At 42.2% G+C, this 23,752-nt stretch overlaps 1 long non-coding RNA gene across 1 annotated transcript in view; it reads right to left on the bottom strand.

Moving 5' to 3' along the window:
- Positions 1-1,427: 1,427 nt before the first annotated feature.
- LOC132226416 (uncharacterized) overlaps positions 1,428-23,752 on the bottom strand; it is a 61,920-nt gene continuing 39,595 nt past the window's right edge. Inside the window, exon 3 of the long non-coding RNA XR_009451050.1 lies at positions 1,428-1,584. This is a non-coding gene — a long non-coding RNA (uncharacterized LOC132226416). The remainder of the gene's footprint in view (positions 1,585-23,752) is intronic.

The following is a 23,752-nucleotide window of genomic DNA, read 5'->3' as shown; positions in this document are numbered from 1 at the left end:
TGATTACATCAGGCGGACGAGATAGCTGCCAATCCTCATCTCGGAGATGGGCCTAGAAAGATGATTTTGAAGACTCTTGATAAGCCTCCTCGAAATTACACTTACAACTCTAAATATTAGGCACTTCCCTTTTGCAGAAAAAAAATTTTAAAACATGAAAATTCATTAAAACTCTCCACCCTACTCCAGTTCCTCCTTTCATTTTCAAATCACAGTCTGGCTAGACTACAAAAATACTTCAGGTCTTATCTACTAGAGGGATATGCCCTCTGCTAATCCTAGCTTAAATTTTGTTTACTATCATTCAAATATATTTTTCTTAGCCTATTATCGTATTCTATTTTTCTGTCAACTCTTGTACCTCCGCAGACAGCCAGGAAATAGCTTTCCTGACGTCAAGGGACATACTAATGTCTATAAAGATTAATACTAATGCATCCGCACAATTAATTCAAATGTTCTTAGTTCCTTCCTCATCATTAGCAAAACAGAATAGAACAAGTGAAAAAAAAAACAGATTGCTAATCATTGAAATGATAATAACTCAACAGGTAGCAAATTATGTCAGCAGACAGTATCAGTTATATATGTATTTAGTAGGACATTTATTTACTCTGCTTCAAAAAGGATCTCAAGTTGCTTTAGTAATTTGTAAAGTATCTTCAGTTTGTTGAAAGGAAATTCTTAACTGATAATTTATGTAAGCGTTGGGTAGAAAATTAGACAAATTATACTCAAGGTGCTTAGAGCAATTTGTACAGTGTTCCATAGAGTATAAAGGATACACTGGTTGCATAGGAATTAATGGGCTCTAGAAATGGTTTGTGTTCCTTCAGACTTCCGTCTTTCAATTGTGTAGCTTTCCTGACATTTGAGATTTCTTAAGTAAGGCTCCAAAGCAGTGAGCATGACATAACATGGAGCCGATGTATTTATTGGCCAAAGAATGTAGCTGCCCAGTGATTCTCACCTCTTTCTGAAGCTGCAGCTTCAGAATCACAAGAAAATATTTTCTTCTCACTTGGTGCTAATTTGGAGAGAAGCATTCAGTGACCCCAAACCAGGTGCCCACTTTTATCAAGATTTTAGTCCCTTGTGACAGAGGCCAACCCTTTTCCTGTCATGTTATTCATGAAAACTAAAATAAGTGAGATGCCTTGTTTGCACCAACTCATACAATTTATAGATGAGTGAGAAAAAACACAAAATAAACCACTGACTTCCTGCCTCCGTTCTCTTTACCCATCAATAAATACATCTAGTTCCCCAGCAAATACATTACTGAGGATGAGACGAGGTGGCACAAATTTTTAAATCCTTAGGAAATTCATCTTTTCCCACGACAGTTTCATGTTTCTTTCTTATCACACATTTTACAGACAAATAGCACAAATAATGTGTTTCAGCTTTATTTTCTCCTCATTCCCAAATCTGTTCTAAACATTATAAAGAAGCAAATTTCAATAATGACGAAGAAGCAAATTTTGCCTTACAAGTTTCAAGTCTCATCTTTTGACACCTGTTTTCTTCTTCTTTGTCATTTTGGTCCCTCTTCAGGTTTTGAAAAATGTGCCTCCATTCAACCTAAGTTGGGATTGGATATATAAGTTTCACCATAGCACAGATTTATATAATGGACATTTATGTCATTGTGCTCTCTCTTCCGTGTATGCTTCCTTTAGGAATAGAAGTCTTTATTAGCAGATAAAGCAACTGTGTACATTAGAGGCACGTGCACACACACACACACACAGTGCCATGCTAATTAGCCTTTTTGTTACCCTAGTTACTGATTTGTGGAGCAGCCTATGCTGAGGGTTCCTTCCACTCTGGATAAAGAATATCACCATCTAGAATCGAGAGAGGATTCCTGGCAAAGAGGGAGGCAGGAACAATGGTGTAGAGATGAAGAACATAAGACATGTTCAGGAAATGACCGTTTAGTCTAGATTTTAGGGAACACAGAACAGTGTAGGTGAGCATGAACCTAGATCCAGACTGCCTAGGGCCCAATTCCCACTGTGGCATGAGGCCTGAAGTTAGGGTTCGAAGTGCTGCCTTGACGTCTGATAAAACTATGAGGACCTCAAATGGCCTACCCTCAAGTTCCCTACCCAACATCGCTCCTGTGGGTAAGATCCTCCAGCCAAACACAGGGACAGGCACAGTGCCTGGTCATCCCTGGGTAGTGGACTTCAGTACCCTGCCAACTCATGAAGTGATTCCAACAAGCCAGCCACATCCTCCCACAGGAAACAGGGTCCACCTCTCCCTCTTGTTATAGATCATAGCCTCCTCTTATAGATCCTACTGTTCACTCTGTGCTGGAACCCCCATGGGGCTCTGCAGGGAATGCAGTGTCCTCCTTCCTGGGCTGAGAGAACATGTGACAAAGTCCTGTCTGGCCCCTCTGTCCAGTGCAGGTGTCATGTGCTTGGCCATTTCGATAACCAGATAGTAGGAGTCTCTCCCTCACAAGCAGGGTGAAGAGGAAGCAAATAAAACAGCCACTTTGGTTGTGTGATTTCGGAGAAGCCACTTCACCTCTCTGTGCTTCAATTTCCTCATCTTTGAAAATGCAGATGATAATGCTACCTGTTTCATATGGCTGCTGTGAGGGGTAAGCAGTGTCTAGCACAGAGTAACACCATAGTCGTCTGATAGTTGTCAATCGAAGGCTTAGTCTATGTCAGTCACTGCATCAATTTGTTTTAACATTTTTAATCTCACCACAAACCTATAAAACAGATGTAGTTATTATTATCATTATTTTTAATCATCAATGAGAAAATTAAAGGAGAGAGTGGAAAAATCATGTGCTGCAGATCACTCAGCTGACAAGTGGATGAGCCATAACTGAGATTCAGGCAGCCTAACTCCAAAGCCCTCACCTGTGCACAAGGGCTGTCAGGTCCCCAACTATACCACCTACCACTGCAGACAAAGACACCATGTGTACTCTTTGCTATAGCACTCAGCAGATTAGATGCTGATTCCTTGTTAATTTGCTGTCACTATCAGTAAACTATATGCTTGCTGAAGGCAGAGATAGCATTTATTATTCACTAGAGGCCCGGTGCATGAATTTATGCACCAGTGGGGTCTCCTGGCCTGGCCTATGGGATCGAGCCAGAACCGGCTCTCTGACATCCCCTGAAGGGCCCAGATTGCGAGAGGGTGCAGGTCAGACCAAGGGACCCCACTGGTGCACGATCACATGATCAGGGCGGGGAGGGATGTGGGAGGTTGGCCAGCCAGGGGAGGGATGTGGGAAGGCTCCAGGGCATGTTTGGCCCATCTAGCTCAGTCCCGATCAGCTGGACCCCAGAAGCAAGCTAATCGATCGGTCGGAGCGCCTGCCCCCTGGTGGTCAGTGCACATCATAGCGACTGGTCGACCAGTCGACTGTGTGCCCCTGGTGGTCAGTGCAAGTCATAGCAAGCGTTTGAGCGGCCTTAGCATATCATTAGCATATTACACTTTGATTGGTTGAATGGCCGACCAATTGACATGACACTTAGCATGTTAGGTTTTTATTATATAGGACTAGGGGCCCGGTGCACGAAATTCATGCACTGGGTGTGTGGGGGGGGGGGGGGAGTGTCCCTCAGCCCAGCCTGCCCCCTCTCACATACTGGGAGCCCTCAGGCATTGGCCCCCATCACCCTCCAATCGCAGGATTGGCCCCTTGCCCAGGCCTGACGCCTCTGGCCTAGGTGTCCGGCCCGGGCAGCGGGGACCCACAGCTGCAGCGGCCCCATGATCGTGGGCTTTGCTTTAGGCCCAGGCAAGGGACCCCTAGCTCCTGGGACTGCCAGCTTCGACCATGCCCAGCTCCCATTGCTGGCTCCACCCCCTACTTCCTGCTATCACTGGCCAGGGCGGAAAAGGCACCTGATTCTCTGATCATGGCTGGGGGGCCCTGGCCGCCTTTGCCCTGCCCCCCAGCTCTTAGCTCCCCCCTGGGTTTCCGATCACTGTCAGTGGCAGGGGGCTACTTCCTGCTTTCCCTTTCGCCTCCCTGCATTGTGCAAATTAACCGCCATCTTGTTGGGAGTTAACTGCCAAGCTTAGTTGGCAGTTAATTTGCATATAGCCCTGATTAGCCAATGAAAAGGGTATCGTCGTACATCAATTACCATTTTTCTCTTTTATTAGATAGGATTATTAAACCTGTAGACTCATTTCCCAAACAGTGCACAGCTTGCTGTTGATGCTTGGGCAGCTCTTGTTGAAGAAAAGAATGAATGACTTTGTGGCCAGGCTCATGGGCTCCTCACATTCCTGTTCTCCTTATCTCTCCACACCATCTTACTGCTCACAGTGCTGTCCCTTTGGGAATCCAGAATTCTCCTTCCCATTCTCCTTCAGGGGCCTTCTCCACCTGTCCCTGAAATGCAGAATTCCTCCAAAGCTTTGTTTCAAGTCATCTTCTTTCTATATGTACAACCTTCTTCAGGCAACTCACAGCTACCCTTAAAGGCTCTCTTCTCCTTTCAAGTCGACTTCTTGAAAGTCTATCTCTTTAACTTTCATTTCTTTCTCAAGTTCTACATTCAGATTTTTCAACTTTGGTCCCTCATCACCTGACTGTCGCACAAATTCAACCTGCCTAAAATTAACCTCACCATTAATAGCACCTCGCCTGCACTCTCATTCCCCTCCTGTGGTTCCTGTTTCTGTGAATGTTGCCATTGTTTTCTTGAACACTCAGCTCAAGATATACCCCACCTATCAGTAGCACATTCCTATAGATTTTCTGCCTGCAGTGCTTCTATGCCCAAGCTCTCCTATGTGACATCCAACACACCCCCAACTCAGATCTTCACCGCCTCTTGCTTTCTTAAGCTTATGATTGCCACTAACAGGTTTCCCCACCTCCAGCTTTTCACTGCCTTTTCCACCTCCACATTGCTGCCTGCTTAATAATAGGCCAGAATCTCAGCTCTGAACATTTGTGAAGGAGCACAGGGGCCAAATGAGACTTGTGGAGTTTGAATGGAGAACAGGAGGCAGGGGCATAAAGACAGAATGCATAGGCCACCTTTCCAAAAAGGAAATGTTTGACAGAAGCCCAGAAAACGATGCAGCTGTGGTTCATGGGTCAGAGAGAGAGCACTTTGTTTACGAAAACATAGCATGAATGAATCCCTCATTTGTAGATTATTTCATCTTTAATAGACAAAAGAGAAGAAAAAGTAAAGGTGTGAAGAATTGGTAGGAAGGCTATGGGAGGCAATGAGATCACCAGCACAGGTGAGTGGATTGACTTTATAAAGAAATGCAATTCCAGTTCTGGTTTAGAGTAGAGGCAGGAGCAACATGGGGGAATTCTGAGAAGGAGGGAAAGGAAATGGAGGGAACACTAGTCAGATGACCTAAATTCTTACAATGAAGTGAGAGATCATTTATCTTGTGAAATGGTGGAAGGTGTGGGTAGAATAGAGAACTTGAGAAAAGTGGGGAGGGGGGGGAGGGTAATAGGAGGGGAATTGGTACAGACACTTTGAGGAACCCAACAAGAATCAAACATGAAAATAATCGTGGTGTAATCTCCTTTCCAAAATGTTAAGCTTAACGTGGTGGGATCAGTATGACATTCCAGAACAATCCTAATGACTTCATTCAATCATCAAACAACTCCAGGAATGCTTGCTGTGTGTCAGGTTTATGCTAAGCCCTAAAACACTGGGTTAGGCCCCTGCCAGAATTTTCATGGGAAAAGCCTTAAAGAAAAAGACAAGCTGTAGTAAGAATTGTGTTTGACGTAAACAAGCAGTTTGTTGCTTCCCACATATTAGGGAAACAGTTGGATTACACATCAGAGTCTGGCGACTTCAAACAATACTACCAGGAAGTTAATGGAACTGGGACAAGGAAATTACTATGACTACACACTCCATAAAATAAAGAAATAAATTAAAGTGTAATTTATCACTGGAGAAACAATGGGAGCTGAGCTGATAAAATAACCAAAGAAACTATATGAACGATGTGCTATTGCTGAAACAAAGTTGATCATTTTCGTGTTTAAGTTTAATGCTATTCTCTAGAACTGCATAGGCAATCTAAAATTAGTGGGAGGAAATGTCATTTTATAGCACACTTCTGACTGTAACTCAGTCACCATGTGTGTAGGTGTTATGGTTTAGAGAGTAAAGACATATGTTGTCACCTTTAAAAGGACCACTTTATGATTTTTTCATGTACCTGTATTGAGCATATATAAATGTAAGTTGAGGGAGTTAAATAACAGAGTCTGCCCTGGAATTGGGTTTTTGTTTTTGAAATTATATAAAATAAACTGTTTTTTCTAACAGATAATTAACATTTCATGGAGTCTGGTTCCCCACTCTGTAGGGAGCAGCTGACTCACTGAACCACAGTGGTATCACCAGTCTCCTTCTCTCCCTCCCACCAAGAGCGGTTTTGTGCAAAGCTAGAGAGGTGGCCTGCAAAGGAAACTGCAAACTCAGCCGTTTCTCTAGAGCCCTGCATCCCTCCGTCCCCTCCTCTCCTCATGAGACGCTCAGTACCCTCACATCTTCTTCCACTCCCATCAGAACCGCCCTGGAAGCCATTTATTTAGAGCAAAGCATGTATGAAATGGCCATCGACTACCAAGAGAAAGCATTTTTCCCTTTTCCTTTTTATTAAACTTATTGGGGTGACATAGGTTAATAAGACAACTGAAGTGTCCTTTGATAGATGAGTGGATAAAAAAGATATGGCACAGTTATACAATGGACTACCACTCAACCATAAGAAAATATGAAATACTGCCATTTGTGACAACATGGATAGACCTTGAGAATATCATGCTAAGCAAAATAAGTCAGTCAGAAAAAGTAAAAAATCATATATTTCACTCATATGTGGGATATAAAACTGAAAGCAACGAGTAAACAAACAAGAAAAACAAACAGAAACTCATGCAAAAAGAGAAAATGTTTTTAATATAACAAATGATTGCTGAGCAATTCTCTAGAGTCATCTAAAAGCTCTTATTCCAATATATCTAAGACTGTTTGGAATTTGGAACCACTTTCAAAGATTACCTCTCATGTGTTCCAATAGCTTCTGTACCAGCAAAACTTCCTCCTTTTAGAGTGATTTTGATTTCTGGAAATAACTAAAAGTCATTCTGAACACAGTCCGCTGTAAAGTTGGTCCATGATGATTTCACAGAAATTCCCTTGTGGCTGAAAGCACTTCAGGATCATGGCGCTAACCATGCACACAGACCCAGTGGGCTCTTTTCAACTGTGATTCTCCTAGCCACACGTGCCCTGGCCAAGGTGGGAAGTCAGATGAGAACTGCCATAGTATTAAGCTGGGAACAGGCAAACACCCGTGTCACCAGCATCCCAAGTCTGCTGATAAATAAGTACCAGGTGACATTCTAGTTCAAAGGCCAACGAAGCTTTCCACTGCTGGCCTGCTAGCTTCACCTCCCTACACTGCCTTCCTCTGCTTCTCCATTCAACAGCTATAGTTCATTGCAGAGGCGGAAGCCTCTGCTATTTGTACTTTCTACAGCCCCTCCTTTTCTAATAATGGCTCCACGCCCTCAGGGACAGGTGCGCCTAGGCTAAAGAGGGCTTTCTCTCAGAGAAATTGCAACTCTTTTTATCACCCTTAGGTACTTGGTTGTAGCCCATGAACCTACAACAAATGCAGAAACTCTGGCTCTACCCCACACCTACTGCATTTTAACAAGCTTGGAAGAAGGGAAGGCAAATCAAAGTTAAACATACATGGCTTAGATCAGGGTATCAAATTTAGCATCATTGAAATAACCCCAGGAAGCTTGTTTAACAAAATTAACAACACAGATTAATGGGCTCCACCCCACGTTTGTGCTTCAGTAGCTGGCCCCCAACCTAATCTGAATGCTTTTAATTTTCGTTCTCACTATTAAAGCAGTTTGGTAAGTTTTCCAGATCATCTGGACAATTAAGGAAACAGAGAGTCGTTGGCTCTCACAAATTTAGTGACCATCAGTCACAATTTGAGCCGCTTTTTCTCGGTAACTCTCACTTCTGGGTGAGTTTTCCAACTGCTATCAGCAACCCACACACCTGCAGATGGTAAGGCCCTCCTTCTCAAGCATTGACAAGAGTATTTCCAAAACCCATGCAGCATTTTCTTGCATTTCTCCTCAGTTTTCAGGACTGCACACAAAGTGACTCCTGGTGGGCAGCCATGCTACACCAGAGGGAAGTTCAGGCCCCCCAAATCTCCAGCATTTCAGAATTTCTCACTTATCCTAATTGACTATTTGGAGTTAGGAGAAGAAATCTCCATGCCATGGTGCCAAAGAAACAAATCAACTTTAAATGATTTCTAATTTTACCAGATGCACTTTCTTTGGTGTTTAGGTTATTATTTCCATTCAAGACTTTTGATGCTTTGTTTGTAGCTTATATTTCAAACAATATATTTCATCACTACCACTGTCCTTAAATAACTGGCAATGATTTAAAAGCAATGGTAATAGCCCTGGCTGGTTTGGTTCAGTGGATAGAGCGTCAGTCTGCGGACTGAAGGGTCCAGGGTTTGATTCTAGTCAGGGGCACATGCCCAGGTTGAGGGCTCAATCCCCAGTGTGGGGCATGCAGGAGGCAGCCAATCGATGATTCTCTCTCATCATTGATGTTTCTCTCTCCCTCTTCCTTCCTCTCTGAAATCAATAAAAAAAGATATTTTAAAAGCAATGATTACAAATAGGTTTCAACTTTAGTTCTAATTCTGAGATATTGGTAGTGATGTCCGCAATCTTGTGTTGAGAAAAATTTTGAGGCTGACAACAGACTCCACAGAGAGCTCAATGACTGATTAGTGATGTCTGCCATGGGAAGGGGAATAGGAAATGGCAGGACCCTTTTGCTATCTTTCATTTTCCAACATACATGTTACTGAATTTTTTGCACAGATTTATACCTAAAGGTTAAGGATGCACCCATATGCAGGTGAACTGGGTCTTCTGGGGACTGTTCCCTAAAATCCTACCGCAGACATGAGTTCCTTTAGCTCTATTCCATGTAGACCACTCCTCCATGGCTGCCACAGTCCATTCTAGAGGTCCTGACAATTCCTTTGGTGCCCACTCACAACACCCACTCCCATGGGAAAGAAAGTTACTCTTTTGCTCTTCTGGTTCCCATTAACATTTAAGGAAGTTTACTGAGCTCACCCAAAAATAAATCTAGAGCAGTAGTTGTCAACTGGAGATTTCCCTCCCTCTCTTGCCCCTTGCAATGGAACAGACCAGTTTTTTGTTGTTGTTTTTTATCATTACAACTGGGTGAGTGGTGTGAGGGCAAGAGGGTGTTACTGGCTTCTAATGGGCAGAGGGTAGAAATGCTGCAAAACATCTTATGATGCACAAGACAGCCCCACAGCAAAGAACTATTGGACCCAGAATGTGAATAGTACTGAGGTTGAGAAGTGCTGATCTAGAGAACTGAAATTCAGGTATCTGAGTGCCTGATTCAACCAATAATAAAACTTTAACTTATGACTCACTAAACAGAGAATGTAATTCTTCCAATTAGAGGAAGATGAACTCAGTTCTTGCTTTTGACCAAGTGCTACTGATATGATGTCTTTATCAAATTAGAGAAGACTGTCTTTATAAACTCCTAAAGCCCTAGTATTTCTGCAAAACCAGACACATGACTTACACCTTTCTATATGAGCACAACACCTGTGACCACAGCAAATTTGTGCAGGAGATGTGGCTGGAGGGTAGCCTTCCATTCCCCACACCACTAAGAAAGATCAGACTAAACAAAGCACTCCTTGTACCCCCCTGCTTACTTGTAGTAAATGGTAATTATACTTTTTTCCATCCTTAAGATTAAAATATTTTAGTGATTTGTGATTCCCACACCTATAAAAATGATGTGCTTACAATGCTACACTTTTAAGAAAATATATATTAAAACCCCAGTTCATTTAAGACATCAGGGAAAAAAATAACGTTTGTGGGATTCTTTTTTTTTTTTCTTCCTGATCAAATAACGAACAAAATCAGCGACAACACTAGACTTTTAAAACATTTTAAACTCTAGCATTTTACTGTAATGAGTCTGTGGCTTTGCAAGGCAAGCTCAAAAGTTATGACAATCAACGAAATCCCAGAGGGAAGAGTTTAGCTGTATAAGCACTGGTTTGGGGAACGCAAATTCTGTAGAATCAAAGATTCCAATAGTAGCTGGGTTTTCTCAACCCTAAATTCTTCTAAGATGCATAATTGGATATTATGCAGTTAACTGAGAAGGACCTTTGGAGAAAACAAAAACCGAAGTTCTTTTAGATCTTCATGAACATTAAAAGCTAAGCTTTCAACTCTAGCCAAATGCATTAGCATGAATTTCTTCCAATATATTGTTTAGTCACAATGCTTTATCCTTGATATTACATGTGGTCCTGTCAGTTATAAACCAAGACTCCAGGACTTGTAATCCTGGAGACAGAATATGACCAACACATGGCATGTGATATGTATATGTTTTAAAATGCTACTAATGATAAGGTGGAACTGTGTGGATTTAACCAAAGTCTCCACTGAGAGGTTTGTGAAAGGTGGTATAGACAAAAGTGGTTAGGTCCCCCCAAGTGGATGCAATAGCAACCTACGTAGAAATGGTTATTATACAATTACAAGAAGAGTCGTGTGTTGCCTGCTTGAGGCCTCCAATTTTTAAAGGAATTTTGGAGTTTTTTAGCCTCCAGAATAATCCTTTCCTTGGAAACTTCACACCACATCCTCAAAGAACTGGGTACTCTTCATCACTGGCAACTCTTGTGGGGGTCAATTAACAACTGCATCAGTGTTATCTAAGACCATTCATTAAAACTGGTCATAGCCGCCCTAACTGGTGGATAGAGCGTTGGTCTGCAGACTGAAGGGTCCCAGGTTTGATTCCAGTCAAGGGCATGTACCTTGGTTGCGGGCATATACCCAGTAGGAGGTGTGCAGGAGGCAGCTGATCGATGTTTCTCTCTCATCAATGTTTCTAACTCTCTATCCCTCTCCCTTCCTCTCTGTAAAAAATCAATAAAATATATTTTTTTTAAAAAAAACTGGTCATAACCAAGACCCTATAATGGCTCCCACACTTTCCCTATAACCAACTACCTTTATCCTGACCTCAAACCCACTCTCAATTTTTTGCCATCTCCTAATCTCACAAAACATTCCATCCCTACATTTGGTTCACGGACTGCCCTGTGTTCCTTCTCACCATTTCTCCACCAGTGCTTGCTTACTACGATGTCCTCAAGCCCTCTCTCGGTTCCCATCGATGCTGACCCAAGATGACCTTTGGTTTTGGGTGTGGTTGGTGACTGGTACTCAATGATGACGGCAGATTTGAAAATTTGGTCTGATGGGTATGACAAAAAAGTAAATGATTTTTACTGTTATTTTTGTCCCATGAAAGACTAGGAACAAAATTTGGGAGGAAAAATGCCAAGGCATTTCTAGCAAATCATTTGTCCAGAACACCACAGGAAGTAAGCTGGAAGCAAAGGTCAGTGCCACCCTGAATGCAAAGCTTAAAAAGTTTTGTTTTGTCCAACAGGCCAGAGGAGTTATTAACATTTTGAGGTCAGTGTGGTTACATGATCAAAGTGTTTCAGGAAAATTAATTAGATGGTGTTATGCATTGGGGCTGAATGTGGGTGGAAAAAAGTCCAAAAAAGAAAAATCAGTTAGGAGCCATTAGGGTGATGAGGAATGAGGTGATGAAGGCCTGAGCTTGGGTGGTAAGAGAATGGGAAAAATATTAAATAACAATCAGCCATAAGCATAAATGCACATGGTTGTTCACATATCTAGGCAGTGGGAAAGGGAGAAGGGAAAATCAGAGGTGACCAGGAAGGCTTCGAGTCTCCATTCCATCACCTGCCTTGTCCAGAATGTGAGACGTCTCTGTTCTGCTTGCATCGCAGAAAATGGGACTGCATGGTGGTACCCAGTCACTAAGTGTAGGGTGTGTGAGGAGCTGATGCTTTTCTGATTCTCAACACACTCCAACCCTGGCCTGAGGCTGCCCCTCTATGCAGTTCCTGTTGAGTCTGATCAAAATAAATGCAGCCTTTTAGAATTGATCTTCCCTCTGTTTTATTTTTTGTTTTTGTTGTTGTTGTTTTTTAGAGAGGAAGGGAGAGAGTGATAGAAATATCAATGATGAGAGAGAATCATTGATTGGCTGCCTCCTGCATGCCCCCTACTGGGGATTGAGCCCGCAACCCAGGCATGTGCCCTTGGCCGGAATTGAACCTGGGACTCTTCAGTCCCCGGGCCAACGTTCTATCCATTGAGCCATACCAGCTAGGGCTTCCCTCTGTTTTTGAAGCACACAGTCTTATTTTCTCCTAAGCACTCCTAAGACACTATCCTTCCCCAACACTTTATTTTGAGCCTTTCATGCCAGCTTCATGGGCACGGTAAAAACCTGACTTTGTGGAGTCAGGTGGACCAAAACTGAATCCCGACCTTTTCACTTCCTGTTCAGATGATCGGGGGCAAGTTATTTAAACTTGCTGGGCCTCAGCTTTCCCATTTTAAAATGGGGCTGATAATAACCATGCCAGGATGTTATAGAAATTAAGTAGCCTGTGAAAGCAACTGGCACATTGTAAAATGGTTAGACATTTGTTTATAAAGATAATAATTAAATGGAAGTTTTGTTGTTATTGTGTCACATACAGAACACTCTGAAGTAAATATTCTCAACTTGACTATAAGGAGCCCTATAACCACAATTAAATCATCCTGCTTTCTAATATATTCCATAAAGACCCAAACACATAGGGCTCAGTTAATTCAAGCATCACTCTCACTATTAGGGTCCCAAACTCCTCCAGTCATGAACATGCTCGTGAAATTTAGAGGATTTTTTTAAAAAGTCAATTTATCCTAATACCAGTTTAATAAAATGAATTTTAAAATGGCGATGTACCATAACTCTTTTTAAACAATTAAGCTAGTAAGCCATTGGGTAAGTAAAATTTTAAATAAATGAAAATTTTGAATTTATTATTTCAAAATAATGAAAGTTTGTTTTTGTTTTTAAATTAACTCCCTTCTTCACAAACCCTCGATTAACTTCTCCTTGCATGTGAGAGAGTCCTATATATCATTTTGCAGCACAACCAGCCCATTTACAAATGGGCCCGTTTCTGAAAATAGGCCTTAACATAAACACAAATCCTTCCCAGAAATCAGAACTTAAATTAAAAAAAAAAAAAAAGTGTGTTTGGTAGAATTTCTTGGGCTACTCAGCTATTCCTTCTCCTTTCTGCTCATTTGAGGAAATGAGTTGACTAGAAGGAAACCACAATAGCCCAGTGTTCATTCACCTTCACCAAGGAAAAACGACGGTAACGCAAGGTGGTGACTTTTTATCATTTGTTTACATAAAAAGTGCAAGTCGTGGGGAGGGGGGGGGGGCAGCGCTCTGTGTGTGATGTTCCTGACTGTTTGTATATCCCTGGTAAACTTGATTTGTGCTCACTTTATACTTGTAAAATCTCTTTCACACGCAGTCTTGCTGGATCTCGCTTTTTACCCCGGGCTAAACAGAGAGCTTTCTTCCTCATCAAAGTGTGAAGCTCTTGATCTCCTTAATCTCCTGCTTCTTCGCAGTCTATGCATACACAAGTAAGTGATGTTCTCTTCAGTGTCTATTGAATCTCTTAAAACTCCGGGAAATGTGCTTTTTTATTTCATTCTCCATCCCTAGGGACCGCTGATAGTGATTGAATTCTGAAGAGACGAAGGTGATGTAGGCAATTTGTGCCCATTTTTATTACTGCTTAAGTTTTGAATTAGATTCAGCATTTCAGAAAAACAGCTTGATCTATTATCATCTGACCTGAATTCTTATGGTGTCATTTAACGGCTTTATACTCAGGAACTCGATTCACCTCTTTAAGCCCAGCCCAGTCCAGCCTTGGCAACAAGCTTCAGAGGAACTTTCTTTAGCCCTGATCCTTGGAAATTTTTTGCCATGATTATTGGTAGTCAGTTTTGCAAAGAAATGTTGTGAGAGCAATTTTTTTTAAGTTATGTGTTGACTTGAATTAAATATCGATATTGAATGTTAACCCATTTTGTATGGTAGAAAAATTGAATAATACATCATCCTACTTCTCACAAATAACTACTCTTAACATGGGAGTATAGTTTATTCTGGTCTTATTTGTCTATGTTTTCTAAATGCTCGACACCATTCTTTTAATATGCAATTTTATAGCTACTTTTGTTTTGCTTAAAAATCATATTAGGTAATCATTAAATATCCCTCAAATATTTTAATGGTCACCTATGGATATACCTTACATTAATGATCCAAGGTAAACATTTGGGTGAATTTTCTACTTATATTAACACTGTCATAAATACCATTATTTATAACTCTTTTTGTCTACACTTCTAAACATATCCCTAAGATAGCATCCTAGAAACATAACTTCAGGATCAAAGGATCTTGGATTTTAAGGGTATTTCCCTCCACGGTTCAAAATCTGAATGACTTTTAAGTTTTGATAAAATATGGCATTTCCCAATTGTGAAGGAGATTATGCAGACCAGGCAGTTTGATCATGAAAACAGTTGGACTCCATTGCAAAATATTATAAAGTTCTTTCCAGGGAGTCTCAGGTCTCTGTGTGTATGTTTCTCTCTTACTTCACATTTCTGGAGGCGTATTAAATACTCACAGTAATTCTGCGTTACTTCCCTGTAAAAGCCAACAACAATTTATACTGAAAACGGATGACATAGAGGAAAAAGGGAAACGAGGGCAACTTTTTCCTTTCAGATCTTCCCTGCTCATCAGTGGCTGAAGGTGGGATGTGTTGGTAGAAAGCGCACACATCAAGCAGTGAAATAAACATAGTTGGGTTGGTGTGTGTAGCATTTCTACTGCCCTGGCAAGAACAAAAATCAACATGGATATACGAGCTGTGAAACACAGTGAGTCTCACTGGGTTAAAATCCAGGTGTTGGCTCAGCCGGGTTCCTTGCTGGACGCTGGCCTGGAATTGTTCTCTTGTCCTTTCCAGCATCCAGAGGCTGCTGCCTTTCTTAGCTCATGGCGTCTTCCTCATCTCCAAAGCCAGCAACGGCAGGTTAAATCCCTCTCACGCTTTAAATCATTCCTCCTCCCTCGTCAGTCTCATCTTGCTAACCTACTAGGAAAGTCTCTGCAACCTTAAGGATTCACATGAGCAGACTGAGCCAACCTGGATCATTCAGGATCATCACGGCTTTCCTGGTATCCACAGATCTGAACTCCCTAGGCAAGTCCACCTCCAGGTCTCACAGAGGGGCAGCCACTAGCTGTACTTAGAGGACAGGCAGAACCCTTTCAGCAGCAGGTTAAGGATCATGGTCTTTAGCTTTCCTGGCTGGGGCACATAGGAAGGCAAAGCAGATGCCGAGTGAGACATGTGGAAGTGTCTGCAACAGCATGGTAGTTGGTGCAGGGAAATGGCAGAGAGAGAAGCAAGAACTACATGTGATGCTGGTTCCGTAGCAACATCATATAATGTATCAGGAGCATAGGTTGAAAAGACATGCTACACCATCACCATAGCCCTCACCTCGGTGTGAACAGCACTGGATTTGCAATTGCTCGCCATACTCTACATGGCGTAATTAACCTTCTTGTCTTACTGTCTCAGTTTTCTATTGTCAGATATATTTTTTCTTTTGCTTTATTAAATGCCCACAATAATCATTTCAGAGAGAGGTTAGGAAACTATAGGAAACATGAAACTCACATATAGTTTTTGATTAAAGTCAAAATGGAATTTTAAAATCTGGTTATTATTTATGGTGATATTAAATTTGGTGGTTGTTTCCCATGCAGTTTAAATTGCGAAGAGACATAAAACGACAACAACAAAAAACGATTTTAGTAACACCTAACAAGCAGGCAATGTGATTTAGGCTAAAAGCCTAAAACTTAATTAACTTTACTGTAATCTAGCAAAGGCCATGCACCATGTGTTCAAGGACTCAAAATGAAGGGGGGGGGGGAGAATTTATATCTACATCGACAGCAACAGCATTTTTATACCGCTGATTTCCAAATACGCAAAGCATTAGTGTCAGAGAGTATATTCCTTTTTAATTTGCATATATTTTTGAAGAAAGAATATTTTCTGCTAGAGAAAAGCATGCAACGATTTAAAAAGAAAATGACTCTAAATGCATGTATACAAAAACTCTAATTTTCACACAACCTAGTTGGGCTACACACACTAGAAAAGTTACAATAACAAAGCCTTTTATTAGGGAAGCTGGCGCAGAGAGAACACTGGGCAGCATGGTAAAACTGATCAGCAGACATGGGAAGTAAAATGTCAGGATTAAGAAAGAAAAGAATGGAAGATGGCCTCACAATATCCCTGGGCCACAGGGAATTCACGGAAGTGAGTTTTATTTATATGTAAAGACAAATTCTGTCCTGGACTCCAGTGAATAAGTCAGCATAAATCCTTGCATTAAGCTGAGGAGAGAATAAAGGTGTTTTCTCATCCTGGTTTGGATGAAAGAACCTTGGGTGGGCTCTCAGCTTCTGACCGCCCGGAGCAGCCTCCTCCAGACGAAGGTCAGTGTGAAGTTGGAGGAACGTGAACGCAGCCGTCAGTCTAGGCCAGCAGTTTTCAACCTGTGGGACGCGACCCCTTTGGGGGTTGAATGACCCTTTCACAGGGGTCGCCTAAGACCATCGGAAAACACATATATAATTACATATTGTTTTTGTGATTAATCACTATGCTTTAATTAAGTTCAATTTGTAACAATGAAATTGGGGGTCACCACAACATGAGGAACTGTATTAAAGGGTCGCGGCATTAGGAAGGTTGAGAACCACTGGTCTAGGCTGTTTCCAGCACCATAAGGTTTTCCCGGCTGAGCTTTGATCAGATGCTAAATTTTCAACTTACATAAAAGCTCTTGATTGGCAATGGCACCATTGGGACCAAAATTGTCATAGTAACAAGGCAGCTCCATGGGGATCCCAAAGAAGGGTCTAGAGATGATAGAAAAAAATGGGGTGCATGGAGGCCAATCATTTTCTCTTTGTGGACATGCATAGTGTTTTGATAGAGCATACACATGAGTGATATCCAGAAGTAACTACTGACTGTGAGGCGCTCCCAACCAGAATGAATGCCTGTACAGTCACAGTGTCCCCGTGGGGCCCTGAGACCCCCTTTACTTGGGATACTTTCCGATTTATTCCTTTTTTCAAACTTGACTTTGTTTACCTCCTTCTCTCAGAGACCGGCCCTCTGCTGTCCTTCCCAGGAAATGTGATAGCAATCCATGTAGAAGAGGAGTCTCTAGAAAACTGTGAGAGATGCGCCTGTAGCAGCATTCCAGGGCACCTGGGCAAACCAGAAACGTATCATTTTCAACAGGTGGTCTTTTCAGAGCCCCCTCAAATTATACTGTCTAGTAATAATCATCATCATTTTTGTCTTCTGCTTTGCTGCTTACGATGCAATTATACACACACAATTTTGTTTGACTGGCTGTTCATCCAGCAGGTCTATCTGAAGCAACTGAGGGGGATGGGAGGAAACAGACACGTTCTCTCCTTTGTGGATCTGACCGTCCTACGGGGAAACAAATAGATGGTTGTGAATGAAAATACGCAGTTGTTGCTGAGGAAGCCATTATGTCAGACTGGGGCAAGTATGGGGGAGATGAGAGAAAGCCTGATGGGAAGAAAGCATGATGCCAACTGTGTTAACAGCTTAAGAAACTGCAATAGCCAAGGAGTGGCAATGTCAGTCACAGGGTGTATTCGAGGAAGGGCAAATAGCCTTTGTGCCCACATCATAAACAGATCCTGCATCAGAGGTGACATGATAAAGGTAGTCTGGAGTCAATTTATGAATACTTGACTATGATAAAAAGTAATGTGATTTGACCCACATAACAGATATCTTCTCTAACTGGGAGAGACCCCATCACTCTCTTTTATAGACAGGGAACCTGACAGGCCAAACCACACAGCTACTGAGCAGCAGATGTGGTCCTCAAATCCAGGTCTCCTACCTCCTACACACTCCCCTCTTCACATGGCCTAGCTGCCTGTGACCTTCTGTGCCCCTTACTCTCAGGGCTGATAAACTCAATGCTGTACATGCCTGTTGTGGGGTGAACTGAGTCCCCCCAAAAAACATGTTGAATTCCTAGGCTCTGGTACCTGTGAATGTGACCTTATTTGGAAATATAGTTTTTGCTGATGTAATTAAGATGAGGTCACACTGGAATAGGATGGGCCATTAATCCTATATAACGGGTGTCCTTATAAGAAGAGAAAATATATAAAAACACAGAGAGAGCACCATGTGAAGCAGAGGGCGGGGTGATCAGCTGTGAGGCAAGGAACACTGAAGATTCCCAGCAACCACCAGAAGCTGGGACATGGCTCTGTGGACGCTTTGATTTAGATGGCTCACCTCTCGCACTGTGTGAAAATACATATCTGCTGTTTTACTTTTTTAAAATAGATTTTCTATTTATTCCAGAGAAAGGAAGTGAGAGGGAGAGAAAGATAGAAACAAATGATGAGAGAGAATTATCCATCAGCTGCCTCCTGCATGCCCGCTACTCAGGATCGAGCCATAACCTGGGCATGTGCCCTGACCAAGAATCGAACCATGACTTCCTGGTTCACAGGTTGATGCTCAACCACTGAACCACACTGGCCGGGCTAGCTCTGCTGTTTTAAGCCATCCAGTGTGTGGTAGTTACAGTACCCTTAGGAAACAAATACCATGTCCAAAGCAGGTCTGAAGCTCACAACAGCTCTCTGAGTGCCTGGCTTAGTTCAACAATGAAATTTATAGAGACTCTGTGAGGATGGATGGGCTTTTCACTTTCAGGCAATTCAACTCTGCATGTTGCCTCACCTTCCAAAAGAGCCAGAGCTTAACACTCTCCCTTCACCCAGTCCAGTGGCCTGGTCCCTGTTGGAAGAACACAGAGTCGTTCTGCCCAGAGAGGGAAACAACGTGCTTTCCTTCCCCCGCTGTTCCCATCCAAAGTGGGGTAAAGGTAAGCTAAACATTCTCTAAAATGGTAAATTGGGCCGATCCCAGGCTCATATAATTTGCAAGAGCATTTGAAATGAGAAACGTTTGCCTCGAACATTTACAAAGAGACTAAAAGACGTTCACCCTCCTTTGCCCTCTCCCTTTCCCAGGGGAACAGAGACTCGGTGATTAAACCTGCCTGGTGTTTACACACAAACTTCATCCCAGAAACACATTGTGGAGCTAGCGCAACTATAAAGAGGCCAGGACAGAAAATGTAGACGGCAGAAAGTCAGAAGAAAAGGGCTGACTTTTCTAAAAAATATAGAAACCAAGACCAAATAACAAAAATTGTTCTAGAATTCAAAACAGCTTGGGAGAAAGCTTCTTTGCCAACAGTGGGAAATGCAGTAAAGAGACAGAACAGAGGCAAACTCTAACCAAATGAAGAAAAGAAGGGAGAATGGGAGGGAGGAAGGTATATGAATTACATATGTACTATGCCCAGCGACATCCAAGCTTATCTAAAGGTGGTATCTGATTTCACTCTCAGGAGAAGCCCAGGAGATAAATATTATAAACGTCATTTGACAGATGAGAAAACAGAGACATAGGTGTTAGACTTATTTGTCCGAGTCACAGAGCTAATAGAGCTGTATTTCAAGCTCCTGATTGAAAATATCGTAGTTTAGATTTTTTTTTAATTGCCCAACCGAGGTAAGAAGAGTGGATTTGGCATCCTGATTGAAACATCAGTCCATGAGATGAAAACTTAAAAGAATTAAACTGAATACACATTGGTATTTCTTTAATATGGATGATGAAAAATGAGGGCTGCCCAGGTACAAAAAAAGAAAAGAAAATTTAGTTTTGTTCAAATATCTTAGTTCTAAGGCAAGTGTGAATAAAACAGTCAATAATGCAAGAGGGGGAAGCCTGCGGAGGAAAATGACAATTTTTTATCTGCCTTTGAATCTTAAAATATTTGGCACAAACCTTGAGAATAGTTCAAAGATTTTTTTTCTACCAGCTGTAAGTTAAATATTAGAAGTGAATGTCCTCATTTTGAATACAAATATAAATGCAAGAACATAAAACTGTCAGTTTCAAAGAAGATTATATTTCTTGTGCAGCTGGTATCTTACAAAGGAAGCATGAGCCCCATTCTTCTCTTCATTCTCATATGTGACCCTTGTGTTGGGGTGCCCGTGGCCTAAAACAAGATGATGTACTCTGGAAGGTTTTTAAACAGTTTGCTTAACTCAAAACATGGGGCGAGGGCAGGACCTGAGGCGGCAGGTCATAAATACCGATATTTGAATCCTAGCTCTGCCACTCTCTAGGGCAGTGGTTCTCAACCTTCTGGCCCTTTAAATACAGTTCCTCATGTTGTGACCCAACCATAAAATTATTTTCTTGCTACTTCGTAACTGTAATGTTGTTACTGTTATGAATCGTAATGTAAATATCTGATATGCAGGATGGTCTTAGGCGACCCCTGTAAAAGGGTCTTTCTACCGCCAAAGGGGTCGCGACCCACAGGTTGAGAACCGCTGCTCTAGTGTAAGGTAGTCAACCTCTTTTTTAAGTCTCTTTATCCACGAAATGAAGCTATTGCAGAGCTACTGTAAAGACTAAATTAGATATTTTGTGTAAAATACTTGCTGTTCTGGATTGAATGGTGGCCCCCTCCTACCCCCAGAAAGATATGTCCACTTCTGACCTCCCAGACTCTGTGAGTGGAACTGATTTGAAAAAGGATCTTTGCAGATGTAATTAAGTTAAAGATCTTGAGATGAGATCATCCTAGATCACCTGGACAGGCCCTAAATCCCATGACAAATGTCCTTACAAGAAAGGTCAGAAGAGGAGAAGAAAGAGATGTAGGGAGGAGGTGGCATGTAAAGATGGAGGCAGAGATTGGGGTGATACGGTCACAGCAAGAAGCCCCTGGATGAGGCAAGGAACAGATTGTCCCCTGGAGCCTTCAGAGGAGCTGATGCCTTGATTTCAGACTTCTAGCCTCCAGAGCTATGAGTAATAGATTTCTTTTGTTTTATGTCACCCTGTTTACGTTAGCTTGTGTGGCAACCTTAAGAAACTGATATACCTGGTAAATCCTCAAAAGAGATTTATTCTCCCATGGCCAGCATGGCTCAATGGTTGAGCATTGACCTTTGAACCAGGAGATTATGGTTCCATTCCCATTCAGGGCACATGCCTGCGTCATGGGCTCAATCCCCAGTGTGAGACATGCAGGAGGCAGCCAATCAATGATTCTCTCTCATCATTGATGTTTCTATCTCTCTCTCTCCCCCCTTCCTTCCTCTCTAAAATAAATATATATTTTTAAAAAGAGGTTTATTCTCTTCTCCCCTTCTTCTCCTTACCCAGCTTGAGTGATGCTCCCAACGGTGGGACTAGGGTACAGTCCCCAGTGGACAACCTGCCATGCTCCCCTCCTGTGAAAGGGGAGGAATGAAGAGTGTTCCCCATTGTACCATGACATCACCACAGTGAGAAACACCATGGTTCCTTCATATGTATTTCCACAGTGACGTGTGGTCCTGTGAGGGAGGAGAGGCAGGCTGTGATGCACATAGGAGATCATCTGTGAAAAGAGCCAACATGGGGAGAGTCCTCTATGCCGAGTACTATCTATATGCTCTCCATGCACCAATATATTTCATCATTGCAACGAGTTTATAAGGCACATCGAGCCCCATCTTACAGAGAAGAAAATGGATGCACAGAGAAATTAAATAACAATCACGTACTTATGGTCACAAAGCTAGTGAATGCCAAAGCTGGGGAATTAATGGCCAGCCATTCTAATTCCAGAAGTCATACTTTTAACCACTGTATTAGTTTCTTGTGGCTGCTGTAACAAAGTAGGTGGATTACACAACAGAAATTTATTAGTTAATCTCATAGTCTAAAGACAGAAATGACAGTCTGAAATAAAGGTTTCAGCAGAGTTGGTTCCTTTTGAGGGCCGTTGTCTCCCTGTATCTTCACATTGTCTTCCCTATGTGCATGTCTTTGTGTCCAAATGTCCCCCTTTGGAAGGACACCCCTCATTTTGGATTAGAGCTCACCCTAATTACCTCATTTTACCTCATTTATCTCCATCAAGACCCTATCTCTAAGAAAGATCACCCTCTGAGGTATTAGAAGCTAGAACTTCAACATAAGAGTTTTGGGGGAACATAAACCCATTCAAAACAACCACTACACCATACTTGTTCTAATAAATGAAAAATGAAAGAAGAAATGAATGAGAAGTAAATGACTCTCTTTCCTACCAGAAGTCACCAGCTATGAAGCACACCTCTATTGCTAGTCCTACTCTTAGTTCATTGCAACCTAAGCTATTGCATAACCATCAGATCCATCAATAGCATTCAGTGGATGCAAGCACAGACATCTGAAATCAAATTCTGGCTCTGACATTTCTTAACTGTGTGACTTTGGGGAAATTTTCTACTTCTGAGTTGAGCCTCTGTTTTCTCTTCAGATGAGAAAATAATTTCTAGTCCCCGCCTATAGGACAGTGGAAGAATGAAATGAGAGCGCCCAAGTCAAGCAAAGTATCGTATGGGCTCCATGAGGGCTAGCCTGCCCTTAGCCACTGCTGCTTTCCTCTTTTTTCCATGCTGACTGCTCTTTTGCTGGCCTCTTCCCTAGGCAGTGCTAGAGCCCGCCACCAGACAGGGGCCTCCCCAGTATCTCACAGCTTGATTTCCTTATCATCCTAGTCTTCCTTTTTTTTTTTTTTTTTTTTTTTTTTTTTTTTACCATAAATGGGATTAGGACTTTCCCAGAAACTGATCTTGGTGGAGCAGGGTGACAGCAGGTCTGGGCATGGCCAGGGCTGAGCAACCAAAGGCTGGCTGTCAGGTTGCAAGTTATTCAAATTACAGGGTCCAGAAAGGCAGAGAAAACTCAGGCTTTACTCAAGCCAGTGTCTGTACCAAAGGGATAAAATTCAGCTGAACTTTCTGGGCTCCTCATTTAATCCTCAAAAACCCTCTGAGATTGACAAACTAGATGGTGTCTTTTATAACCTAGAGAGACCATATGAATGACTTGTTCAGAGCCAAACCAAATGTAATAGCCAAAGTCAATGACAGTACAAATGCCAGAGAAGTGGGGCGCCATTTAGCTCAGTTCAATTGGTTCCAACAAACATTTACTACAAATCAAGTAATCATTAGACCCAGTGCCAAGAAACAAGGGCATGAAAGTAGAAACAGGGATGTTCCTTTCCCAAGCCCTCACAGGCAGAGGGGAACGTGGGTGGATACTAGAGGACAGAGGTGTGCACATGGTCCAGTGGAAGGCTTGTAAAGGGAGTGACCACCAAATCAAGGGCTTCAAAGGAAATTGCATGGAATAATTGGCAAGGTGGTAAAATGGAAGAATTTCCAGGTAGAAAGTGAAAGAGGGAAATGGAGATAATGGTGTGGTCAGCCTTTGTAGGTAGAGGAAAGAGCCACAGAAACTTGGAAAGACATGTGTGCAGGAAAACCATTCCTTTCTACGTATTGGAGGACAAATCTGGGCCAGGGGAGTGTGGCTTTAAAATCCAAGCTGTATATGGAGGCAGGGGCCAGGTGACAAAGGGCTTGGAACTGTTATATTGTGAGTTACAGTAAGGCTTTTAAGTGTTTTA

Source organism: Myotis daubentonii, chromosome 2 (genome assembly GCF_963259705.1).
Source record: "Myotis daubentonii chromosome 2, mMyoDau2.1, whole genome shotgun sequence".
NCBI lineage: Eukaryota > Metazoa > Chordata > Mammalia > Chiroptera > Vespertilionidae > Myotis > Myotis daubentonii.
Note: the sequence above shows the minus strand (reverse complement) of the source record. Positions and strands in the feature narration are given on the sequence as shown.